This window comes from Pelecanus crispus, chromosome 4 (assembly GCF_030463565.1).
Source record: "Pelecanus crispus isolate bPelCri1 chromosome 4, bPelCri1.pri, whole genome shotgun sequence".
NCBI lineage: Eukaryota > Metazoa > Chordata > Aves > Pelecaniformes > Pelecanidae > Pelecanus > Pelecanus crispus.
The window spans coordinates 76,076,672-76,088,361 of NC_134646.1; positions in this window are offsets into that span (position 1 = coordinate 76,076,672).

Consider the following 11,690-nt stretch of genomic DNA (forward strand, 5'->3'; position numbering starts at 1 on the left):
CTAAAGGTCCCTTCCAACCCAAAGCATTCTATGATTCCATGATTCTATGAATCTCTTCTTGTTTCTTTGTGGTGGTTTTTGAGGCAGATAAAAGGTGGTCTTTATGCACTGTCCCTTTCTCTCTTTTCACAACATCAGCGCTACACAAGTTTGGATTTCTCCTCTTTGTACGTACTTGCATTCCTCTGTCCTTAATAGAATGCATTTAGTGCCATTTTGTCATACTGAAGGCACTGCTTGTTTATCTTACAATATACTTTTTTTCCTTCAAGCTGTCATCTCAGTGAATGGCTGTGAAGGCTTAAGTGAAATCAGCTCTTAGCAGCCTCCTGCAGTTGTATGTTTGACATAAAAGGTCACAAGAAAGACACGATAGTAAGTATTTATATCTTTGTTTCCAAAAACAATTGATTTGGTTTCTAACCATTTTTCTAAGCAATGGACACGGATCATCTTTTACAATACACTGTTCAATATGGTCACAACCTCCTACTCAGAAAGACCAACCATTTCCCTTTGGAAAGCCTTAAAAATACTGGACAAACTCACCCCAAACCCACAGATGAATTATAGAAAGTTGTAGCTGAACTGGGATTGAGGAACATACTGAAACCTCCCTGAGGACAGCCTGTTTAATTTCTGTGCACTCAGCACTGCTGTCTAACTAGTTTAAACAGTTTTGATTTTTATATTTTTAACTTCTTTTATGAAATGTTCCAAGACATATATGAAAGAGAATTTTTTTGATCGCTTTGTTTCTTCTTAAATCTATAATGTGAAGAACACCATTCCCACTGCTCCCATGGGAGGTAAGGGAGAATGCAGGGAAAAGTCTCTGACACAAAGGCTCTAAAGCAGGAGTTACTTGCTTATGCCACCCACATCTGCCCTTAGCCATGATGAAATCTTATACGCATAGATTACTATGGACAGTAAATGCCATTATGATAATCTAGTCTGACTCCTCTGCACAACACAGACCAAAGGCCTTCACCAATCATTTCTGCATCAAGGCTGTAACACTAAGCTATAATCTGTCTTGTAAAAAAGCACTCTAACTTGATTAGAAGAGCTATCACATCCCTTAATAGGTTGTTCCAACAGCTAGTTATCCTTGCTTAAAATTTGTGTATTCAAGTGCATCAAGCTTCAGCCCCTAAAATTTGAATCTCACTGTTCTGCATTGAAGATTCACAATTCTTCTGCAATTAGACACTACTCGATTGTGATCTTAGTCTTCTAACCTTCTTTTGAAGTGGCTAAATAGACTGTTATTCATTATGCTCTCATTATAAAATTCATTTTTCAAAATGCAGATCATTCTTGTAACATGTTTCTAGCTCTTTTCTGTTTGCCTTTTCTTTGAACTCCTGACCTTAGGAGTCAGGGAGACTCCTAGCAAGAGGACAATTTTCAAACAGTGGTGTCATTTAATGTCACCATTCCAACAAAATAGCAATCACTACATTTAGCCCAGGGAACCAGCTGGTAAAAGCACTAGTATGCTTCAATAATAAAACATAATGGCATGGAAAAACATTGCACTAAATGTTTAAGCCAAGAAAACAATTATCAGAATTTGGAGTCACCTTTCTTCATTATTGCACCCCTATGATAATGTCCAACAGCCTATAAATATGCTTACATTACGGAAATTGGGTATGGTTGAAGGTTAGAAATAACTGATGTGATTAAACCCGTGTATTAATTCTGGTGACTTTATCCTTCAGAAATCCAGTACTCCTAGTACCAAGGTAAATTAATAATCAGTATGGTGCTCTGCAGTTGGGTATTGGCCATACTAAAACATGTTCCATGTCAATACCTGATAGTTTGAACTTTAAGCTAGATTTCATAAAGTAGAGCCTTGATTGTTTCACTATCATCAGCTGACAAAGGATATAATTTATCTAATGCATGAAGGACCTTTGTTTTGAGCTGTGATGCTATAGTCTCCTGTGCTTACAGAAGAATGTGTAATACTAATGATGACTAGGATTTCTTTAGATGCCCTGTCTGTGCTCCACATCCTCATGTAGGTTATCAAGAAACTAACCACAGAGATGCCATCTGAAAAAAAGTACTGTATCAAATATTTTTCAGCCTTTCATAGATTAACATTAGAGTCTTTAGCTGTCTACAAAACTGCAATATGTAAAGTTTCTCATTCATTTGACAACTTAAGACATTTTCTTCAGTTTCTTCTTGGGTCTTCCTTAGTTACAGCACCCTAAATATTATCTAGAGTATAAGGTGCTATGTTACCAGTGTTACTATTCCTTTTAACAATGTCAGTTTGAAAGGCATCAGATATATCACATTGTGTTGTGGAGCCCTCGCATTTAGATCTGATAGCTGTGGGTGCAGTTTAACAACATGGTTAGAGACAGAAATATATCCCTAGTGTATCAGATCCTATAGTATTACAGGGGAAAAAGAGAGATAAACCCATACTAGTGATAACTACCACTTCATGTCACCTGCATGGATTTCCTGATGCAGCTCAGATAAACTCCAGTGCACCTCCTTTCATATTGCTCTCTTCTGCTATCTAGACTCTCCAGGTCTTGATCAATTTTCCAGATTATATTTTTATGACAACAATAAAAGTCACCACTTTAAGGCACAGCCTTAGTGGAATAAACATTTCACAAACACACAGATGGCATTTCAGCCCTGATACATATATAATTGGCAGGTCAGATAAAAGATGGGGAAAAGGAAATAACTGATTTAAAATAAATGCAGGGAATGGAGATACAGTTATTATTTCAAAAGATAATGGTTTTGATGAAGTGCCAAGAAATGAACAGAGAGCTCCTGGTTTCCATTCAGTCATAAGAAAATATTACTTCCCCTAGAAGTTAGATATGAGGTTGGGAATGATCGCATCAACAAGGAAGAGTGGATTCAGAAAGGCTGGGGGTAGTGACAAAGCAGGACCACCTGTCTTTGAAACTTAGTAAATCACTTTCAGGATTCTTGCTTCTGAAGGATTCCATTTTTGTGATGGACAAAATAACATTTTTTCCATGGCTTCGTTTTCAGAAATGACTAAAATACATTGGTTCATATTTTCTAAAAAAAATTCAGTATACATGCACTACAGAAAACATATTTCAAAAACCGAAGGTTACCAATGTCATAAGCAACTGAAACCAGGAATGTGTAACCCAAGATGCTGGGAAACCTCAAATAAGTGGTGTTACCAAGCCTACCTGTAACATGATCAAAGGGAAAAAAACTACTAGAGATCAGAAGCGGGGTGTCTGCTCTTCAAAGATAAAATGCCTTGCAATTCAGAAACTGGTTGTAGAAGTGATGGTAAGTAAAAAAAAAAAAATCTAAAATGCAATAGCATGCACAAATGCTGGTGAACTAATCTTGAGAATCAAAAAGGCATAGTGACTCCTGTATTTCATCTTATCTTCAAAAATACTTAAAAATAATCTTTTACAAGCACTGAGTGCAATGATTCTTTGGTGGGTTTGCCTTGGCCAGCTGCCAGACACCCACCCATCCAGTCTCTCATTCTCCCTCCTCAACAGGGAAGAGGGGGAACATAACACAAGAAAGCTTATGGGGCAAAAAATACCCAGAGAGATCACCAGTTACCATCATGGGCAAAACTGACTTGACTTGGGAAAAATTAATTTAATTTAAATAGATTTGGATAGTGAGAAACAAAGACAAAATTAAAACACCTTTCCCCCTTCCCTCCTTTTTCCCAGGGTCAGCTTCACTCCTTCATTCCAGACTCCTCTAATTCCTCCACTCCAAGCAGCATGGGGGGATGGGGAATGGGGACTTATGGTCAGTCCATAACAGTTCCTCTCTGCCACTCCTTCCTGCTCACAGTTTTCCCTTGCTCCAAGCGTAGGTTGTCCATGGGCAACAGCTTTCTTTGGGGCATATCCACCTGCTCCAGTGTGGGGTCCTCCACAGGCTGCAGTGTGGATATCTGCTCTGCCATGGTCCTCCATGGGCTGCAGGGGGACAACCTGTGTCACCATGGTGTCTCCACGGGCTGCAGAAGAGCCTCCGCTTCAGTGTCTGGATCTCCTCCTCCGCTTTCTTCTTCACGGACCTTGGTGCTTGCAGGGCTGTTTCTCACACTTTTTTCCTCACTCCTCTCTCCACTGTGTGGCATCTTGCCCTTTCTTAAATATGTTTTCACAGAGGCACCACCAGCTTGGCTGATGGGCTTAGCTGTGTCATGTGGTGGGTCCATTGGAGCTGGCTGGAGCTGACCATGTCCGGCACAGGGCAGCCCCTGGCCTCTTCTCACAGAGGAATAGCCCCTCTGTAGCCCCCCACTGCCAATACCTTGCCATGGACACCCAATACAGATTCATAACAGGTTTTCTAGCTGTTTTACAAACAACTGAATGAGTCCTGATCAAGAAATGAAGGATTATTACTATGTATACTGTGACTGAGTAAAAAGATGGAAAGAATGAGTTACTGTGTCTTGAGCCATTGTGCCTCCTGGAGCATCACAGACAGGATGCATGTGCTCTCCCTTGGCATGAGTGTTCTCTACCTGGCTGTCTTCCATCACCTATAGAGCTGGATGCAGAAGCAGCCATCCACACACTGCATGGCATCTGTAGTCTTGGAAGAAAGAGCAGATTATGCTAGTGGAGTGATTTGCATGAAAACGAGAGATTCCTCAGTCCTGTGTACATCCGGCCCTTTATGCTCTGATATATAAGGTTGAACACAGGGAAGGATCTGATAATTTCAGAACCTAGCCACTAAAAAAGAAGTACTTAATTGTTTGAAAGGGAAGGTTACATTATGAGAATTACAATGCAATGCCAAGCAGAATCTCCTTGTGGCTGTTGGAATTTTGTAAACAAATTCCATTTCAGTGTAAATCAATTTTACTCACAGATCATCTACCTCAGTGCACATATTCAAAGGCTGAAGAAAAGGAATAAGAAACTCTACCAGATGCCTCCAAACATGTTCAATCCTCCCTGTGCAGTGACTTGAACAAACCACGGCATCCCAGCTCACCCACTTCTGCTCTTTTTCTTTCACATGGTGGTATTGACCTTCACCCCCAAGAAGACCTGATGAGCAGGGGTTAAAGAGATGCAGGAGATGCTGTAGAGAGATGCAAGGTTGCATTGTACAGGCTTTGCACAGCAAATGTGCAATACAGGGCATATTCTGGGGTGGAATAGCTGCAGCACAATATGACTTCATTTCATTATTTATGTCATTGCAGATTGTGTTTCAAGGATGCAGAAGGGCAGGTGCCCAACGTGGGATACCCAGTTTGGGTTTTGGTTGGTTTGGTTGGTTGGTTTGGTGTTGGTTTTTTTGCTAGCTTTGAAATTTTATTTACAAATTAGACTAGACTGTAACTCTTACAAGGTCTCAAAATCATCAGCCAGCACCAGGCCAGCTTCCCATCCAAAAGAGAGACAATGAATCAGAGAGGTTTCTTAGGTGTCTGTGTGTGTTTATGTGAAATGTTTACCAGTCCTGGCTGTTTGAACAAAAAGAGAATAGAAATCAATTGGTTTACATGCCCGTTGGGAGGAACAAAGAGAAATTGGTTTAATTTGGAAGAGAGAAGATTCTGGCTGGATGTTAGGAAAACCTTTGGACCTGATAGGGAGGCAAGAGCCCAACTCAGGACAATGTGTCATTGAGGGCTTTCAAGAAGAGGTTCGGCAAGCATCTGTGAGGGTTGATGCAGGAGCAGCTATTCTGCACAAGTCCAGGGATGTGGCCTAAACAATCTTTTGAGGTTTTTGTCTTTGGTTTTATAGTTTACTCTGTGCAAACTATAAATAGCTAGTGTTTAATCCTGACGTACGCAGAAAGACTGATTTTTCCTGGTGTAAATTCAATTAAATATTTCAGAGGAAAAAACCAACAAAATTAACCCTCCAAACCAAAGCCTGTTCAATGAAAGGACAGCACTGACTTTGACAAGCAATTCAGTTCTGTGCACTCCTATGCCCTGGACTGGCTACAGGACTTTTGTGCTGAGTAAGTTTATTCTTTACATGGATCTAAAGCAGGAAACACTCTACAGTCTGTCAGACTTTAAGGGCTGCTTGTTTGACAGAAGTGCTTGTGATGATACCTGGTGCTGTGACACTGAGTTGCAGGTGGAGCTATGAGTTTCTCTTTTTCCCTTCTCCTCAGCAATCCCCCTGTTTTTTTCAGTCCCTCTTGCAGCACTTTTGTGCCTACCTCCAGGATTTGAATTTCAGTGTTATAATTCCCCCAAAGCATTATAACACTCAGAATTTCCATCTCGGTACCTCTATTGTGGCAATGCCAGTGATGTGCCCAAGTCCCCTAGATTTCTCTATAATAGCATTTTCTTTCATACGACTGCAGAACATCATCTTTCTTAACCAATTGATAAAACAAGTAAGACAATTCAGTGGCAAACCTAACTGATGTGTGTAATCAAGAAAACTTGAGAACTTTTTCTTCCAAGTAGATCTGGGAATTTTCAAACCAATTTTGTTAATCAAACAAAACCAGGTGTGGGAGCTAAAAATAGAGCTATAACCTTAAATATATTTTGTTCTGATAAAAATTTTGTCTCACCTTTCTCTCTTCCAGAAGAGTTTTAAGCACGCTGTAAGCTAAGTTGAATTAGAGAATTGCAAGGTTCTGCACAAATGTGAATTAGAAACTTTCTGAGTAACAAGGATAAGTTTTGTAGCCAGTAGCAAAAAACTGTACACTTGGAAAAGCATTAAAATCTGCATTGTGATAGCTAAAAATATGTTTGTTCAAGTACTTATGTTTAGACCTGGGTGAACTAGTCATAGGAAAGACTCTATTTTTATTGTTATTTATGTTTAATGTGATAGAAACAAGAGGCTTCCGTATAATTGGGACCTCATTGTTAGACATGATACAAATAGAAAATAATTCTTTGCTAAGGAAAAGAGGATAGAAAGAGATTTAAAGGTATGTACTCACACATAAGGATAGAGTAAGGTAATTAGAGTAACTGCCTGAAAGATTTCAGCACAAAGAGGCTTTTGTAATACATTATTTAAAAAGAGCTATCAGGCACCTGAGTGTGTCCCTCCATGTGGGACTGTCTATGAAAGTACAGCCTCTAAAACCCAGAATTATAGAATGAGATGAGGATTACTTTCCTCTCTCCTAGCAAATAACTGGAGAACATTGCTGAGGCCTGACTCACACCCCTGTTAACAAGGGGCAACTCTGTAGGCTTCTGTAGAATAATCCTTTGTGAAAGGTGCACTGGTGAATAAAAGGTCCTTGACTTGTAACACCTAAGTTCATCAGGTGTTTAACTCCACTGGACCTCAAATACAGCCAATAAATCAGACCCTCACTCTGAGAAGTCTAATTTTTCTAGCAGAATGCAGCTGCTCTGATATATCAGAGGAAGTTGAGTATAAGCATCACCAATAACTGAATTTGGTTTTTATGCTATTGTATCTTACTTCATGAATTTCCGTTTAGAACAACAAAGATTAAGTTATTTTGCAATATTTGCTTTTGTATGCTACAGTACGAATGCAAGAGATTTGACTTTCTTCTGAATGCTTACACAGATGTACACACAAGGTAAGGTTTTACTTCTCAAGTATAAATGGTTACAAGAGGAGGAGGAGAACATAAGGCTTAGAACAATAAGCGTGATAATGAGCAATCTGGATGCTGACCATACTCACTGCCAACTGCTTTTATGAGCATTATCAAATCAAAGGGAAAATGTGCTAAGGGGAATAACGATGAATCAATGCGTGGAAAACTGAGGGCAGCATAACACATACTTTGATCTTATGGCAACTGAATTATTTAGATTTAAGATTGGAAAATGATCTCTCTGCATAATTTCACTAGCAATCTCAAAACCAAAGAACATTTCATTTCCTTACTTCATTACCTCAGTTGATGGATGGAAACAGTAACAATAGGACTATAAAGAATGATTCTTTTAAAAATTGTTATTATTTAATAAGGTTTCTTTTAATGTACACAGCTAATCCTGTTCTGGAGGCGGAGAGCAAAATATAGGGACAGAACTGGTATTAGAGGTTAATATTCCCTGTGATACAGAGGGAATACTTATTAAAGCAGTAGTGGAACAAATCCTTCATAAAGGGCCTCTTGGACGTGCCATCAGACTGCTGGTGAAATCCCGTGTGTGCACAGTCTGTCTGGGCAAACACACTTTGCATGTGACCACTCTGCCATGAACACTTGCAGACGTCAGGTTTCATCTCCTGTGCCTACAAGACCTGAAAACCGCATGAGGCTGAGGCCCCTCAGCAGACATGCCCTTGTATGATCTCACCTAATAGATGCAGGAATTAATGTATTGTGAGATTTTTTGCTTATCCTCCTTGCAAGACTGTCACGTGGAAGTTCCCCAAGCACCTGCATTTCTCTGTATTGTCTGCCACGACCTGGGCTGAACCGCAGGGGTGGTTTGCTGGGACTCACAAAGTGGCCATTCCTCATTCTCCCTTTATGGCAAATTCAATCCAGCCAGAACTGGGACCACAGCCATTACTCACACGAAAACATATGGGAATATATTAATATCTCCCTTCTCCTACTGACTCTTCAGCTGTGGAAGATTTCTCTTCTAGCCCCTGAGCTGACTTGCTGCCTGGCCTGACAGCGTTGCTCTAAGCTCTCTGTGTGTGCCTGCAGGCCTCTTACTCGCTTTTGTCAAAACTGTTCCCTGCCAAATATAATTACCTATTCGCTGAGCCACAGAAACTGTGATTTTCCTCCTGCTTCAGACTGAGCATTAGAGAGTTCAGGACTGAAGCTCAGGTCTCCCCTTTTTTTCATGAATGCTGTAAGACTTATGTTCTTGGGTTACACTTTACTCTGGGCAAAATTATATTTAAATTATTCTCTGTATGGAGGAACAGTTTCCACCTGTGACAGTGGCTCTCTCCTGTCAGATTACCCTGCAGAGCTGTGGTTAGAGGAAAGCCATGAGAAATAAGGACGAAATTTCTTCTGCAGAGAACTTGAATAACAGGGAAAGAAAGCACAATATCTACCCCAAATTTACCTCATGGTGTTCCTGTAAATACCAAGGAAAGAGAGGTACACTCCTGAAGCCCAATTAGCTGCCTGACACCCTGGGAAAATCTCTCTCCACCCTACCCACCTCACTGACCTGCAAGGATTTTTCCAGCAGCAATGTGGTTAGCATGCATTTTTTGCAGACACTCATTCGTATTTTCCCACTCTCACTACATGAGCATTCTGCCCTCATATAATGTATAGGGGAGAAAATGGCTTAATTTGAGAGTTTATGAATCACCAAAGTTCAGCACAGAGCACAAATTTGAGCACTGCGATGCCCAAGTCGCTTTACAGAGCTAGCTGTAAATGAATGATGCCACCTGGCTATATCCATGAGTGTTACCACTGCATCATACAAAAGTTTCCTGTTTTACAGTTTAAATCCATATGTTTATTTGTCCATAGGATTATTTTGCTTACAGCCTTTATATCTGGAGTGTGATTGAAGGATTTACTAAGATGACATATATGTCAGCATAAAAATCAATATTACTTCAGGACCATTTTAAACACACCAGAAGTGTATCCTTAATTGAGTCTTGCTTAGTGGCCTGGGAATACATGTTATGTAGGATTGATAATGCACTCCTGAGCTAGCAGGAAACATGCATGCAAGAGCACATGACATAAACAAAGCTCTGATGCAAAAAGGTTCAGAATAGAGCTCTTAACGGAGATGTTTCCTACAGGCAGCTCTTGGCATTGGCTTTGTTTAGAAAGGTCTCATGATCTTACAGAAAAAGAATTTAGCTTCTAAGCATTTGGTGTGTTTAGAAATGCAAATATCTTTGCCTCTGGCATTTCTGATGTCTTGTCACATTTAGGTTGCTGTAAGTGTGTGAAAAAATATTCAGAGAAACGACCTTCTTTTCCTTTTGTTAATATAATATCCCCAAATTATCTCTGCTGTTCTAGTTTCCATTTCCTTTTGAGTCATGACCAATTATCCCTGCAGCTTTCCAGCTGAATGCAACAATATTTCAGGCTACTGCTCACCTATTTACACACTGTAGTGCTCTGAAGCACAAATGCAAACACCGCTCATCTGTCCATCAACAGTTCTTTAACTACAGTACACAAAGAAATTTTGCAGTCATATTCTACAGGATATGTCTAAACCTACTCTGAACCCTCTTCACGCCCTCTCGACCCTCAGAAAGCTAAAGCAGATTTTGATCCACTAGTTGGGAAGGGGGTAATTTTGTCTTCAGTATATCTTTGTACAATTTGCCAAATGTTAAAAAGTTATCTCTGGAACCTCTCTGACTCGGAAAGCAGGTAGGATTGCAAACTGTCTCTTCTTTCATTGCCACCAGCTACTCAAACAACATTTTTTACAACAACATACTTGCCACCACACCTGTTCCTACTAGCATAAGTACTATGTGTTCCAACATAAGGAGCAATGTCCCCAAAATGGCTCAGCCTGTGAATTATGATTAAGGACACATTTGCTTACATGCTGTGGAACATGGTATGGAGATTCCTGAGGTGCCACTGACACCCATTCTCCCTCTAGCCTTTTTTCTGTGTTTTTATCGCTTTTCACAGACCAACTCACCTTGTTGAGCAACTTTCTTTCAACACAACTGTTGTGGCTGGTAAGCTGAAGGATACTGCAGGGTCCCTCCCAGTGCCTGACCTCTTACCGTGGCGAGCGATGACACAAGGAGGTGCAAAACAACATGTCCTGCTTCAGTCAGGCTAGGGAGCCTGTCGCCTTCAAAAGGCTTTGCTTCGCGCCCCCAGGCCATGGGCCCCTTTCCAGTAGCTCTCCTCAATAACTTAGGGGAGAAGTGATGGACGCTGTGGCTTGCTAGGTTGGTACTGGCGGTCGGTCAGTGTATCGATGTTGGTTATTTTCATAAAGGTTTTACAGGCTAACACAAAAAGATATAAAGAAATTTAAGATACTGCAGTGAGAGTGGAATTTACTAGGTGAAATCTGTTACTAGTGTAGCTCCATAGAAATATTCCAGATGGGAATTTGGTCCACAGCCTTTCTTTAATACAAGAGTTTTCAGAAGCTTCTGGTGACAGGGAAAAGACAGTTAAAGGCAGCAATTAAATAATAGCTGTCCTAAAGCCAACTGGAAATTGCCTTTGATATCAGAATCCATCTGTGCCAGTAAGTGAAGCCTACTGGGGAGAAGATGAAACAAAAAGAAATAAAAGTGTCATGACCACTGGCGGACAAGTAGATGAAATTCAATTACCTTAGCTTGAAACATGCATTCACCACTGTAAATGAAGTTTAACTTTTCCCCCTCGATACCAGAATGGAAACTGTTCTACACATCCTGCCCTGAGAACAAAACTTCTCTGTGTTTTTTTTGGACTTCCCCCCAAAAGCTAATATATTATTATTACAGCTTGAAATCTCATTTCTATATACTGAGAAACAGTTTCCATACCTATCAGGGGAAAATTAAAGTATTTGCATCATGTGTTATATTTGTATACTTTATCTGAGCAATAGTACTCATTCACTATACAGAACACAGGAAATCTATAAATGCCAATTTTGTAGAAGTTTCTAAACCAAACTTCCGAATCTGTGCCCTCTTGAATGTTTTCTCTTCATCATCTAGCTCTGAATTTTGTGCCCTGAAACAATTGCC